This window comes from Phycodurus eques, chromosome 1 (genome assembly GCF_024500275.1).
Source record: "Phycodurus eques isolate BA_2022a chromosome 1, UOR_Pequ_1.1, whole genome shotgun sequence".
Lineage (NCBI taxonomy): Eukaryota > Metazoa > Chordata > Actinopteri > Syngnathiformes > Syngnathidae > Phycodurus > Phycodurus eques.
In genome coordinates this window covers 7,461,271-7,476,300 of record NC_084525.1, presented here as the reverse complement: position 1 = coordinate 7,476,300, position 15,030 = coordinate 7,461,271, and the positions used below count along the sequence as shown (strand labels likewise).

General features: G+C 40.6%; 1 protein-coding gene across 7 annotated transcripts in view; it reads right to left on the bottom strand.

Annotated features, from left to right (window-relative positions):
• camta1a (calmodulin binding transcription activator 1a) overlaps window positions 1–15,030 on the bottom strand; it is a 383,457-nt gene that overhangs the window by 316,459 nt on the left and 51,968 nt on the right. Inside the window, exon 1 of one of the 7 annotated variants that reach the window (XM_061675326.1) lies at window positions 11,833–11,885. The exons of the other annotated variants lie outside the window; for them this stretch is intronic. The gene's annotated coding sequence lies outside the window, so the exon portion shown is untranslated. Of the gene's footprint in view, window positions 1–11,832; window positions 11,886–15,030 lie in introns of those variants that run through there. 7 annotated transcript variants of the gene reach the window in all.

Below are 15,030 nucleotides of genomic sequence, written 5' to 3'. Positions count from 1 at the left end.
TTACCCTTTGACACAGTGCGGGTATAGAGAGTAGGAGAGTTGTGAGGCGTTAGTCAGGGTGCCAGACAGGGAAATGGAAGGCATGAAAAGAGCTGCAAAAGGAGATGGAGAGGGAGCCTGGGGGCAGCAGGGGTTGAAAAGGCCCAAGTCTGGACCCTGTCCACTGCAACCTGCCAGACAGCCTGAATCACATTTACTCCTGGTGACCTTAAATAAAATGCTGGCTACCCCGTGGGCCCCATGTGAGGCCAAAACCAAATGGGCTGTGCTCTCGACTCTTTATATCCCACTGCTAAAGAAAATGAGCTTTATCAGTGGGGGAACTTGACGTTATGAGACAAAATGCCCCTTTCCCTACATGGGTTTCTCCACAAACTTCATTTCATAGGTAATCCGTTCACCCATCACCATTTAATTCAGTATTATGTGGAGACAATTGGATTAATTGTGTAAAGTTGCCTGTATTGTACTGTCTCACATTGCATTTAGACTGTTTGTTAGTCTTGAATGTAAAAGAATTGCCATTTTGTCACATTCTGGGGTCTTTGTTAGCCTCAGGAAATATTTTTTTTTACATCCGAGGTTTACCAAAATATCACAAACCTCCGATGCAAACGGAGAAAGTCGCCTACGAAGGGTTACTTTTGCCACAATGAAAAATGGTGCTGCTCAAAACCCCAATATCCATCCATGCACCGCTAAAGTCTGCACAAGCAAACCTAATTAAAGTTGAGTCAATCACAAATTGCTGTACTGGGTCACAATTGAGGTCTATGTTAAGAATGAATTACTAATTAGCAGTGCAAGTGGTGAGACGAAGCCCAGGCTGCTTGAGAAGTCCCGGAACGTTACCAATATATGAAAAGGTATAAACAAACAGCAATCTGGTTGTTTAGCGCTTCCATCCCACTTACAAGGATCCAATTATGGCAGATCCCCGGAGCCGCGAATACAATCAGGCAAGAGTGAGTCGGCGTTATGATTAAGTGAGAGGGCCAACTACCCTCTTTGGCTGCTCCAGCCCATCAGCCAGCAGGTCTTCTCTGACTGGAGCGCGAGTGTGGCTCAATGAGTCCCAAGGCTCCGCTCCCACGACGGACCAATGAAGTGCTCGACACAACAGGACACAAAAATACAGTCCAAGACGCAGACACTAAATTAGACGTCATTGTAATATGCACAGACTAATTCACTGAGTAGTTTCACATCCGACGGTTCCCCATTGGGTGCAGTATTACACACAATTAGCAGTGCAAATTCCTTGAACAATGCTCATGGTTTTGGTGTGTCAGGGGAATCCACCTGTTCCACTCAAAGCACCAAAATGACTCAAAACAAGTCACATTTTTTTCTTTAATTCTGGAAGGGCAAATTTCAGTTTAAACTAATTCAAGCTAATCATCATTTGCTACATTGTGTTATGTAAGCAGGTTCCATCGAGTCATATTGCACTGATTGGATAAGTTTAAAGACTCCCAATTGAGCTGTAATCTGGAGAACTCTGTTTAAACGTTTAGAGGACCACCACAACTTTCACCAATTGAGGGGCAAATCTAGTATCAGAGGTTTAGGAGAGCTACGCTCCCGGCCAGGAAAGATAAATTACAATGTTCTGAACATTTTAATGCAATGAAAGAAAAGCTAACACTTTTTGGGAAAGTCTGTGACTAAATCATTGAATCTAATCAAATCTGATAGTGCTGAATTGTTGTTAAAACATTACGTTTCAACCATTACTGATAAGGTTATACACTTGTCCTTACATATTACAATTTTATTACACTATGGACTTCAGACAATGGATCAAAGGTACTTTTATTTATTGATTTAATTTACAAAACTGAGCTGTGGATGTCATTGGCATCTGTATCCTGGGGGATACCATTTATTTTCCTGATACCACACAATGTGGAACAGCTGCACCACAGCCAGAAGCAAAATGTGTCAAAGCGCAGACAACTTTGCCATAAGTGTAATTAACACACTGACAAAATTCATGCAGCTTGTTGATCTCATGGTTAGATGTCCTCTTTATTGGCCCACAGGCAGTATCTGCTACATGTTGGCAAACTTAAAGGGCATCTCTGGGATCATCCGGCCTATAACCAGAAGGACACCTACACCTGCACCATTGCAGGTGAACAGCATGGTACCGTCGGTCGTGCACAACCACACAAAAATATACACAGATGCTAGCAGGTAGCACCACAGGAGGGACACAGCGTGATCCAGCCTTAACGTTGACCCATGCGAGGCTGTATTCCAACAACAAAGCCCACCTTCAATGCCTTTGTTTCCATTGCACGACTCCACAAAGGCCCCCCACAGCATTTCAGCTCCACAGATGCTGACTGGTATTCCAGCAGGAAGGCACTCAAAATTCAGCAAATTCATTCAACTACTGATTCTGTGAGTCTTTGGTCACCCCACCCTCTACCGGTAATTCCTTTTTGCCATTATAATGATTTCAAAGTGTGTGCATTTATTTGTATTGTTTCACCATTCATTCTCTAAAACAACAACTCTCTCTCTCTAAGGCGCAATAAGTCTTTCAATCTATTTTTTTCCCACCAAAACTACAATAGTACAACATTCTCTTGTTTTTTTTTCTCTTTCATGATGACTTCAACTAGCGAGCCGTTTGTGTTCGCAGGGGATGGCCACTTGATCAGGGATAGCGGGGAGCCCCGCAGCCCGGCTTGCCCTCTCTGTGGTTTTGCACACAAATGATCCCGACAGCTCGTATCCCGTATTTAAAGAGGGTTTTGCGCTTTGTTAGTGGATATGAAAAATTACTGACGTAAAGGAGAGAGAAAAAAATCGGTCACATCGATAATTCAGGGGAAGCTAGCAACAGCATAAAATACATGTTTAGTTTTATTTAACTCGCCTCCAGTGCGTAGTAATTAGATGTACACATTATGTTGTGCACTGCCGCGTACATTTCAGCAACGTTTTAACCTCAATGACTACACAAGTGTATCTGTTGGATTAAAGCGTGGCTCGATTGGTCATGCCTAGAGTGGGGTGCGGTGTTTTTTTGTTTTAATTTCTTATACATATTATACAAATTTTACAACTAAAACTATATTGTCACATGTATACAACTTGTCACATGATAGGTTTACAGTTTACCATTTGAAAGAACTGTGTTTAGATAAATGTTAACTTGAAATAAATTATATTGTCAGAATCAGAATCATCTTTATTTGCCAAGTATGTCAAAAGCACACAAGGAATTTGTCTCCGGTAGTTGGAGCCGCTCCAGCACGACACTTCAGTACAGTACAAAATATTTTTTGCTGACAGGTTACCTGTACCGTCCCAACTCTAATCAAAAGCAAAAGGCAGTGAGTGAATACTGTAAAAGGTAAGAGCATTTTCTAGATAACGAGCTGTGACTTGAGTTACAGAGAGCGAGAAAGAAAGAGAGAAAAGCGTGTGTGTGTGTGTGTGTGTGTGGGAGGGGCACAAATCTTTTTTCGCGGTCTATGGCTATTTTCCGTTCAAATAATGGTGTTCCGCGTGCTGTATACTCCCCGCTGACTCATCAACAGAATTTAACACCCCAGTGGAGTCCTCTGCTGCTTAGCAAAAGCTCCATGATGTTGTTCTAAAACTCTTTTCGTAAAGTGGCACTGGCCAGGACATCAGTACGCACCCACACCCCCAATTGTCCCATTCCAATTAATACTGAAGGCACGAGAGGGAGGTCAAGATTGCAAATTTGTCTGCGAGTTAATTAGTGCATCTCTGATAAATTTCACACCAAAGTAACATTATGAGGGGGGGGAGAGGAAATACACTTTCCGTACATGCATCCACATCCTGGCTTCCAGAAAAGCACAGGGTAAATGCTCTAACTTGTGAATTGTGGAAAATGTGATATGATAAGGATACCTCAAATGGACAGAATATTAGGCACACATACTGTACATCATCAACGTATCAACAATCTCGCCTTTACAAATATAATAAAGGGATACAGTATAAATATCTTAATTTCTAAAAAGCCTGAAGAGGAAACACATCTGACCTGTAAGCTTCTCCTAGAACAAATCAGAAATGTAACTAATTAACACATTCATTGCCATTGACGGCTTTAGAAGTCAAATATCCATGTTAACTGCGGAGGCTGGCAGTGAATGAGTTAACAGTCATTTTGTAGACAGCACAAACAGTATAAGAGCAAAAGCAGGGGCTGTGAGGGAAAGGCACCAGTTTCCAAGGCTTTCTTTTGTTAAAATGCTTAAAACAAATGAGAAGAGTGCTTATCCAGCAAAATTGCTGCTAGATGGAGCAGAAAGTGCACAAGTTTTCTATGACACCCCAGTAATGAGGTTTTATATTGACCTAGGCACAGTGAGTGGTAGGGCTGGCTACTCTTCTTCAGTCAGCTCTCTCCCAGTGCAAGACAGCCCCATACAGGTAAGTAAGCGTGAAAAGACACACAACATGAATGATACTCAAAAATTGCCTAGGGTGAGCAATCCTGTCTGTCGTCACGTTTCTGACAAATGATGACATGTTGGCAATGATGTTCCACCCCAGTCCTGTAGGTGGTTGTAATAAGAATTACAAAATGGGTCTGCTGTCCCACTAGTGCAAGTGGAAGGTAATGGGGAAAATTAATTCATTCCTTAATCTGTACTTTTATCTGGATCAAAAGTGAATGAGTTCTTCCTTGGGGAGCTCTGCACATTTATGTAATGTTTGTCTTATCCTGCTGACTAACCAACTGATCAAAACATAACCATTCACATCACGCTTTTTTCCACTTATTCAAGTGCTGTACTGTAGTATTAATCACGTTTTTAGAATTCTGAGTTATTTTCCCCTGAGCCATCCATTCTCTGGAATGTTTGTCTTTTTTGCTTAAGTCTTTCCCAGCTGACTTGAGCCGGTATCAGAATCTGACGGTATGATGACCTTGAGCAAAAATATCGTAGTTTCACGGTATAACAATATTGTGCTAAAATGCCTTACTTTGAAATGTTTGGTGAACTAACCAAACCACATTTAATTTCTACACAACATAAATAATAATAATATATGTGGTGCATTAGAAAAAGTAAAAAGAAAATAATTGAATTTTACTAATTTTACTAGTTAAAGTCAGTAAAAGTTCTTGTTTCTCAGAAAATTAGTAGCTACATTCTTGATTTAATCAAAATCAATGTACAACTGTTTCAAAAACTTGACCGGAGATATATTAGTATGAGTCTGTCTTGTAATTCTATTGCAGGGGCTGTATTTTGACTCCACACCTCCAGAGAAGGACACTTCCCTCCCTGGAGAAGCCAGTTGGGACTCTCCTCCTGGGCCATTAAACAGATTCTAATGGAGATGAGAGAAGTGAATGTGATTAGGTATGACTGAAGCGTGTACCAGCTACACTTCCTGGAACAGTTTTCCTTTACGACCTGCTGTTATATACTGCATTAATCTGTTAATTCTGAACAATCCTCTTTGTCCCTCATTTTAGGGACAAAGCGGCCCTCAGACTGAATGCAAATGTTACACAGAATGAAAATAACGTTGAGTAAAGGGACAACAACAAAAATTCACTTTGTTTGTGTGCACAATTCATTTGTTTGTGTGAACTGACAGCAGTACATTAGGAAAATGATGAGTGAAAAAAAAATCTATTCTCTCTTGCCCATTCTTGTATCTCTAATTTAGTAATTAATTATTACTTTAAAAACAACAAATCAGAAACAGAAGGTGTTACTGTTGAACTGTCAATTATTTTCTATCCACTCGTGGACACACACTCACAACCTTGCGCTGACCTGTTACCTTGGGCTTCAGGAGCTTTGTTGAAACAATGCGGAATATTCACCTCCGGAAAATAAAAAAATGTGTGTCCCTCGTTTGCCAACAACTGGGCAGAAGACTAGCAAACAGAAGCAGAGCAAAGAAGCAACAAAAGAAATTGGACAAATCCAGAGACAAATAAGGGTGAACATAGTAGTTGCCTTGTAGTTTGGAGTTGGAGGGAAATCTGGCAACTGAGAGGATTCAGAAGCAACGCGGAATTAGCAAAATTTCTGCTTGACAGCTAAATGTTGTAACTCTTTTTGATTTGTAATTCATTGTACAGTGCAAAAAATAAAAATTCAAGCTGATAACAGTTGGTGTTACAGCAACACTCCATTACCAATAAGTCATGCTACCAATGTTGCAGCTGTGTTTAACAATGGCTTGTGTACAGTGCTGATGCCATCTTAATGTTGCTAATACAGCTATTTTGTCAAAGCTGGGCAACGTTCTCTGTGACTATCACAACTACACAATTTTATAATTGTATGTCATTGTGATTGGCAATGTTTGAGGCTAAATTCAAACCTTGTTTAGCAGTTTTAACGTTGCAAACTCCCCCTTTGAATCTCTTTTTGGGTGTGACAATAACCAAGCCACAAGTACTATGACGGCTGTGTCTATTAACACTCGCCCACCCAATAAATGTTAGCTTTCAAACAAATACACAAACCAAAGTGTAAAGACTTTGACAACGGTGCCTACTTCCCATTTGATCAGACTCTCCCCGAAGAGGCCTCCCTGCCAGAATCCTGCGTGCCTCAGGCAGTGGCCCGTTATGCTTTGCTCTATATCATGGAACAGGAGCGAGTAAAGGTCAATGTCGGATGCCGAAAGCAGGATATTGTTTTCATACCGTCGCATAAAGTATGGGCACCACCTAACATGGGCACCCTCACACCAACATTAAGAGCAAAGCGAAGAAAGTAAAATGGGATTCCAAAAGCGAGACCCTGCTTTGTGTGATGTCTGAGATGAAAGAGATGCAAGCTACTGGTGTGTGTGAGCAAAAGCAGCACTCAACATATGCCTAAAATTCTCATTAGCAATATTTTTGCATGTCCATCAGGACAGCACACCATCAAGCTATTTTAGGCAACTCCACTGGGTGTTCCAAAGTCTGCAGTTCTCTGATGAATTAAAAATGTATGCTTGGATGGAGCTAATTTTGGCATGTATCATAATTATTACCTTGAAGGGAAACCGTAATCTCTAATTATATCGCTCAGAATGAGAAAGAGTGGTGTCCACTTTTTTAACATCAACTGCTATTTGGCCTGTTTTTAGTATATTCTGTCTGTAGTCCTATGATTCACTATGTCTCTTCTGACAACTGTGAGCCTTCAAGGCCTCTCACAATGCATTAAGAATGTTTTCTTTTTGACAGACATCAAAATGTGACCTTTAAATGATTCTTGTTATCAAGGAAGCTGAACAAAAAAAATCAATGGAATGTAGCTAGGGAGGACGGATTAATGCAGAGCAAATTGATCATTCCATTTCATCTTGATTTGATGTGCCGGCCGTACAAACCCAGGCTGACCACAAAACTGCTTTTTTACCCTGCACATGAGCAACCATCAGAAAAGAAAAACAAGCTTCCATGTTACCAAAAAAAAAAAAACACACACATCAGCAGACTTTACTGACAGCTAACCTTAATAATGGTCACTTTTTCTTCTCATCACTTCAATGCGCTTATTGTGTTCCTTGGTGCGTCTGCCATTGTTCACCGCTGGGAATACACAATGGCAAAGCTCATTGTCTCTTTCACACGGTTTATGGCTCCATCAAACATACATTAATCATCACTGATAGATCATATATTATTGTAGCTTCTTTCACGGATAATCGGTGCACTTTGGCATAACTTTTCTCAACAAACCGTTGGTGGACAAAGCTACATTAGGATGCGCCAGTCCCAGAGATAAAAGACACATTTTCTTCAAAATAATCTTTCAGGAAATATTAAAACAAATACATGTGGCAGAAAAATCCCCGTTTGGAGACACTTAAAGTGCATGGCAGAGTTTAGATTCCCGTTACTGCAGAAGCCCAAGTCTGAGCAATGATGAGCGCGATAAAGGAAGAAAATGTGGGAAACGAAAAATGGCACTTCCCTTCAGCAAGGAGATACATCAGTGTTTATTAAATCAATGGCAGACAGAGGATTGTGAAGGTAAAATAATGAAGCACTTATAAATGATCTTTGCTTCACTGGACCTCACCTGATCAGGGTGTTCGGGGACCACCAGTGCAAGGCATATTAGGGGAGGTCTATTAATCCTAATGCTTCTCATAGCCAACCATAAAATGGGCGAATCCTCTATGACTTACTTGAGACAGCCTTTTTAATTTAGCAACACGCAAAGAAAAAAAAAGTCCTGCACACAGCTCTTGGGTGTGAAAGTTTGGCTTGCCAGCGAATTGTTGCCGTAACATGATGGTGCTCGGGGACCCACATTACACCTCTCGCTACAACCTTTTACAGGATCCATGGCAACTAGGGAGCTCACGCTCGCCACAAAAATGTGCCCTTAATTGAGTGACACCTAATCAGGCCAAGAAATACAGCAGTTAGGTTAACAAAACAGGTCAACAACGGACAAGGGCAAGCAGGTGTGATCGCTGCGCTGAACTTGGCTGTGACCTTGGCCAACCTCTATTAGTCTGTTTTTAATGAACAAAATGACAGGGTGGGAACGATCCTTCGTAAGATCATCAAGTAAGCACAAGATTCAATATGATGAGTTCTTCTTAAGACTACAGCAGCACGTGGAGGATGCATTTCTTTGAAGTGTTGCTCAAGCCATGAACATTGAAAAGCTTTGCCTTTACACATATTACGTAGCCTTTTTAGGAGGAATTTTTCAGTCACCCTCTCATTTTTGCTTTTACTATGTTGTTACACCTACCCCATATCCCTACTCAAACATGGATTGTGCATTTAACCGAAATAGTGGTCTCTCTTTATTATCACAGGATGCAATCAGTCCCTCAACCTAGAATCGTTTTTGCTGAAAGCAATCTGGGCTTCAGAGAGGCTTCTCTCTCTGCTGCTTTTGAGTATCATTGTAATTCATGATCTTTTCTCAGTATGCTAACAATAATCTTCTGCTCCCGCTGTCTCGCACATCACCAGGCATAGCAAACACTTGTCCTCGCAGGGTCCAGGCGTCAGCCTCTGCCTGCCATGCAAATTCCTTACCCGCGTCCCTCTTTGTATCACCACTCGCCCCTCAGCCTTGTCAAGTCTCTCGTGTGATGGCACGATAATGAATCCCGCTCTTCGGTTGCAAACTTGACGCACACACATTGAGGATTTGATTTTGATATAATCTTCCGCTGCAAATAACGCTGTATCTTGATGGGGATTGTTAAAAATACACCTGATTCTAGGAGCTACTTTGTCCTCAACACAAAACAGTGTACAAAATGCATTTGTTAGTCGCCGTATAACAAATGTTTCTGACAAAATTATGCTGGATAAATAAAATGCAAATCAAGTTAAAAATGTGTCCGTGTTTGTATATTCCATTATGTGCAGATCTGCAAATAGTGCTCCTAATTGGAAGTACCTTAAACAGTTGCTCATCAGGTGCATTCGTGGCCATAAAGTTAAGAGAGGATATCTCTTTGAATGTCAATTCTCTCTTCTGTCTAACTGTTCATTTAAATTTATAACACATGTGAATTGCTGACAATTTAATTAAGCCTTGATTCATCTGTCCGATACATGCCAGATATTCAGCTGAATATGAGAACAGAAGACAGTGACGAAAAATGTTTCGGCCAAATTATCAATGACCGGATGGGGTGGAACAATTATAAATCATTATATGTGTTCATTAACACAAGGACTGCAATGTGATGGCCACTGCTTGATTATGGTCCCATTTGCAAACTTTTCTTATCGCACTCATGGAAATCAAGAAGCGTTTCATCCGTCTCACCGCCGGCGCAACACTGTGACGGTGTCAAGTGAGAGACGGCAAGCAATTAAAAGAAAATCAGTCAAACAACTGGAGGTCAGATCTCAAGATGCTCCCAATCACTCATAATTTCCTGTTGTTGTGCTGCAATTCCACTGTTCTCAATTGGGGTCCGATGAGTCAGAGTAAACAACTGTCGGAGATTGTTCAATACTATCTGTGCCATAAATAAACCTGGCGGGGCTCTTCTTATCCATCTTGGATACCGTATGCATCCCTTAGCACTTTCAGCGACACAAACCATCAAGGGTGGAGCTACAGCACCTTTAATAAAACCGGAGCTCTGGGTGGATCTGCTTGTGTTTAGGAATGCAAAGGCTGGGAGATGATAGGAAGGGTGTGTGTGAGGTCTGGCAGGACAAGGTAGCGCTCCTGATAGTGTTTCTACGCACGTCTTCCTCTGTTAGTCATTACTGTGTGCAGACGTTGGGTGATGTTTACTCTGCTGAGACAAGCAAGTCCACTACTCTAGGCTGCAACCTTGCGACTTCTCTCCAACAACCCTATCTGCTCCCACCCTCCTGCTTTCAGCAAACAGCTATCCCTGGCCTAACGCTCCTCGGGCTATCCATTGCTGCTACTGCCAACTAGGACTTTATTTTCGTAATGGTGAAAAAAAGAAGACTGTATTGTCGGTTTGGTGGCGGTCGGATTTACATTTCAGGAAAAGAAATGGCCACAAGGGACAAGATAGTGGAGAACATTGCACAGCGATGTTTTCACTGCTTGGCTTTGGTTTCCTTGAATAGTGTTAAATATTCCTGCCAGCCACATACAGGGAAAGAGACAGCGACGATAACATGGGCTGCAGTACAATCTGTCAAAAAAAAGATAAAATAATAACAATAACAATAATAATAATAAATAATGTGTTGCTTTCAGACAAATGGAAATGTGTTTAAAATTAAAAAGATGATTACAGTGGTGCCTTGAGAAACAAGTTCAAGTGGATCCGTGACCACGCTCATAACTCAAAACAATCGTCTCGCTAATTATCTATCTGGATTGAAATGAATAGAAAGGCCATTAATCTGTTCGAGCCTCCCCAAAAACAACAACAAAAATGTTTGTAGATTTTTTTATAAGAAAAACAGCACTCTGTATTATTGTTATTTTAAAACTAGATATACAGTAATGACATAATTAAAGAAAATGTAACGAAATTAAACAGTTTTTGAGTTGCGTTGACTGTCACCATACAAGGCTCGTATCTCAAATTTTTGCTCGCAAGTCAAACCAATAAAATCAACCAAATGTCGGCTCAATCTAGAAAAACTAAGTCGGGTCATTTGAATCTCAAGGCACCACTGTCTTACATAATAACATAATAATGAATAGATATGCAAAAAAAATTAACAACAAACACTTTGACAACTCATAGAGAAGAAACATACACGACCAGTCCCTCCGGGATTTTGCGAAGTTGCGATAACTCCAATTCTTGTAAATTCAACCAAACTGTTCAAATTCTGCGCAACTTTGCAGTTTTGTCCAAACTTTCCACCAATTTTACCCACTCTTTTTCTTTTAGTGACATATACTTACAGTATCGTGGACATATTTTATTGTCTTGCATTTGAGTTTTCAGCAACAGTATAACATTTGTCAAATTAACGGAATTGTTCATCCTGTTGTACAAAATAATTGTGCTGTTTACAAAAGCTTTTGTTTAATTTACTACTTTTTTAAATCTTGACCCTACAGTACATAGATTATGAATGCAATTAACTATTAAAAAGGCAACTACCAAAAAAGAGTAGTTGTTTTTAAGTGACAAAATAAACCTCTACAAAAATTGTAACTTGTATCGCAACTTTTCAGAAAATCAGCTGCAAATGCAGGCTTTTTGGGCCACAGCAACGCAAAGAACAGTGTGCTAAATCCTAGAGGGTACTGAGCAACACAAACAATTCAACTCATTGTGTTGAACTAAACAGTAGTAAAGACAAGCGGCAATGATTGTGATTAAAATGGCAAATGAATCATAATGTAGCAAATTAAAAAGAAATGAAATGATTACCAAGCATATGCAGGAGGTCAGGGGTCAGAGTATGAGAGAGCATGGATGTGTCTGGAAGAAATAAACAAGGAGTTTAGGTAAGTACACTTCAGTGCAAGTGCATCTACTTGATAATATGTAGCACTTAAATATTCATGTAACACAATGCTGTAGTAACCGCTGATTCACAGCCGAGACCCGACCAGAGGCGCTCTGTTTCCCTAAGTGGTGGTGGTAGTGGGCTATTTCAGGCTTTAGTGAATCACAGACACACTTACGCCAACCCTTAAACAATAGAAGGCATCTTTTAACAGCACAGAGACCATAAATTTAGCGTTTGCTCATTCTCAAACCTCTCAGCAAATGAGGTAGACTTAGCAAGACACGGATGCACTGCTGAAACATCACTCATGCTTTATGTTTCATGCCCGCCCCCTCTTCCTATACGCTTACACACAAAGCAAATGGTGCAGACACAAGTGGAAAAAGAGAAAGAGACAATAGTAGCCTAAAAAGGATGTGTGATGATGCTCCAGCAAAGCATAGACGTCACAGGCTGTTTGCGAGGAGTAAAGAACGCAAATGGATGTACAGTCTGAGTAGAACGTATTCATCTCTTGAAGTTTCCATGTAATGCTTCCACATATGTTTTGGTTATTCTTTTAAGAAATGAAACTTTTTTCCACAAATGGCCGATATTGCTGTTTGTTTTTTAGGGAGCAGTAGTAGTGCTTAACCTATTTCTACAAAACCAAGGCATAGGCCAAGGAAAAAAATATTACCTTGGTCTTTTGCATCATTTATTGTTGATATTTACTGGTCAAGATTTTACTTCCAGCGACAATCCATATATACCGGTTATCCTTACCAGGGTCGCAGGTGAGCTCGAGCCTATCCAGGCTCACTTTGGATAAGAGGCAGGATACACCCTGAACTAATCGCGCAAGAATATTACCGGCCTGTGGATATTGTTATTCATCCAGGTCATTTCATTCTCAGGCCATTGAATCAATCGCAACTGGACTCTTCTGTTTGTCTTGGAAGACATTTCGCCTCTCAGTTCATGCAACAAGGCTTAGTTAGCATGCACTAGTGCTGATGAAGCCTGCTCGGAAAAGAGACTAAATGTCTTCAAAGACAAACAGAACAGTCCAGTTGCGATCGATTCAACGCCCTTTTTTTTCTTTCTCACTTTTTTTTATTTGCGGAAGTAAAATATCTAAGACTTTTTATATGCAAACAAAAGACCTATTTTTCTCAGATATTGCAAAGAAATCAGAACTAAGACTTTTTTAAAATTATAATTAATTAGGGATACATTTTTTTAAAATAAATTAACTTGACTCAATTACATTTGATTAAGTGCAACAGCAATTATGGATTTAGTGCTGCTTGAAATCGCCACTGATTTATTTATTTTTTTAACGTACAGATATGTAGTTTGGCTTTTTTGACACTACTCCTGACTTAAGTGGTTATCTCCCATGAGTAAGAAAATAAATACAACACCTTGAGGCTAATCAACTGGCTCTCTATCTTCAAGAGTATACGCACCCTGATGGCGTCATATATCCCTCCGCCTTGTGCTATGCACACAATATGGAACCAATTTCTGCCAGTGACTGTTTTTCTCATTGTCTTTATGTCTCAAAAGTGTTCTCTGTCAAATGACTGTCTGTTGTCGCACTAGAGCGGCTCCAGCTACCGGGGACAAATTCTTTGTGTGTTTTTTGGACATACTTGGCAAATAAAGAGGATTCTGATTCGGATTCTGATTATACAACACACCACCGATTGAATTTCTTCCCCTGCGGAGGTGACGTAATCACGCTGCCACGTTAAAAGTAGCTCATGCACGTCCTTTGAGCTTTACAAATTTAAAAAAAAATGGTTCTCCCAGGCTTCCTCAGCCTTTTTTTAATCGAAGTGCTCTAATTAAGGACTTGTTTCAGCTGTACAGCATACATTGTGTCAATCTTTGTTTGAAAATTGGATAGATGGCGATAGAAACATCCATCCATCCATCCATTTTCTACACCGCTTATCCTCATTAGGGTCGCGGCTATACTGGAGCCTATCCCAGCTAACTGTGGGTGAGAGGTGGGGTACACCCTGACCTGGTCGCCAGCCAATCGCAGGGCACATATAAACAAACCTACGGGCAATTTAGAGTCTTAAATCAACCTACCACATGTTTTTGGGATGTGGGAGGAAACCGGAGTACCTGAAGAAAACCCACGCAGGCAAGGGGAGAACATGCAAACTCCACACAGGCGAGGCTGGGATTTGAACCACGGTCCTCAGAACCTAGTGGCAGATGTACTAACCAGTCCTCCACTGAAACAATAGAAGACAAATGGCATGATAGACATTTTTTTAATCCTTACCACGTTATATATCGCTATATTACCCAGCTCTAATTGTAACCACCATTTGCCACACATCTCCTTTGCTGAAAATGTTTGTCTACTCCTCTTCAAGGACTGTGCAAAGTTGCTGGATATAGGCAGGAACTGGAGCATGCTATCATATTCGTCGAACCGTTGAGTATTCTGGCCATGCAAGAAACGGGATGCTTTCAGCTTCCACGAATTGTGTACATATCCTTGCATCATGGGGCCGTGCATTATCATGCTGCAACTTGAGGTTATGGTTGTGGATGGATGGGAGAACAATGGGCCTCAAGATCTCATCATGGTATCTCTGCACATTCAAAATGCTATCAATAAAATGTACCTGTTTTCGTTGTTCAGTGAGAAAAAAAGCATTTTGTGTACGTAGAAAAAGCCTTAGATCATTGAGATCAGCTTAAAAATATATATTTTTTCCTTCAGTGTATGAAAGTGTACAATTTGGTGTGTCTTCTACACCAGTGACCACTGTCACAATCATGTACCATAGCCTTCTCATGCAAAAATGTCAAACAATTTTGGGCCAAGCCCCTTTAAATTAAACAGAACAGCACTTTTACACCTTCAGGTACCCAAAGCACTCTGTCAAACAATGATTCATTTCATACATCCTCATGGAAGGAAAGTAACAGATATTCCACATAAAGATAACATAGCATCAGGACCAAGTATATTGCTCAAGGATACCTATCTGCATGGCCTTGAACCCGAGAGACGACCACTCCACCAACCAAGCCAAGTCGCCTCTAGCCTGTAGTTTTGTAGATTTTACAATAACATTTACAGCGTCATATAAAAATGTGAAAAT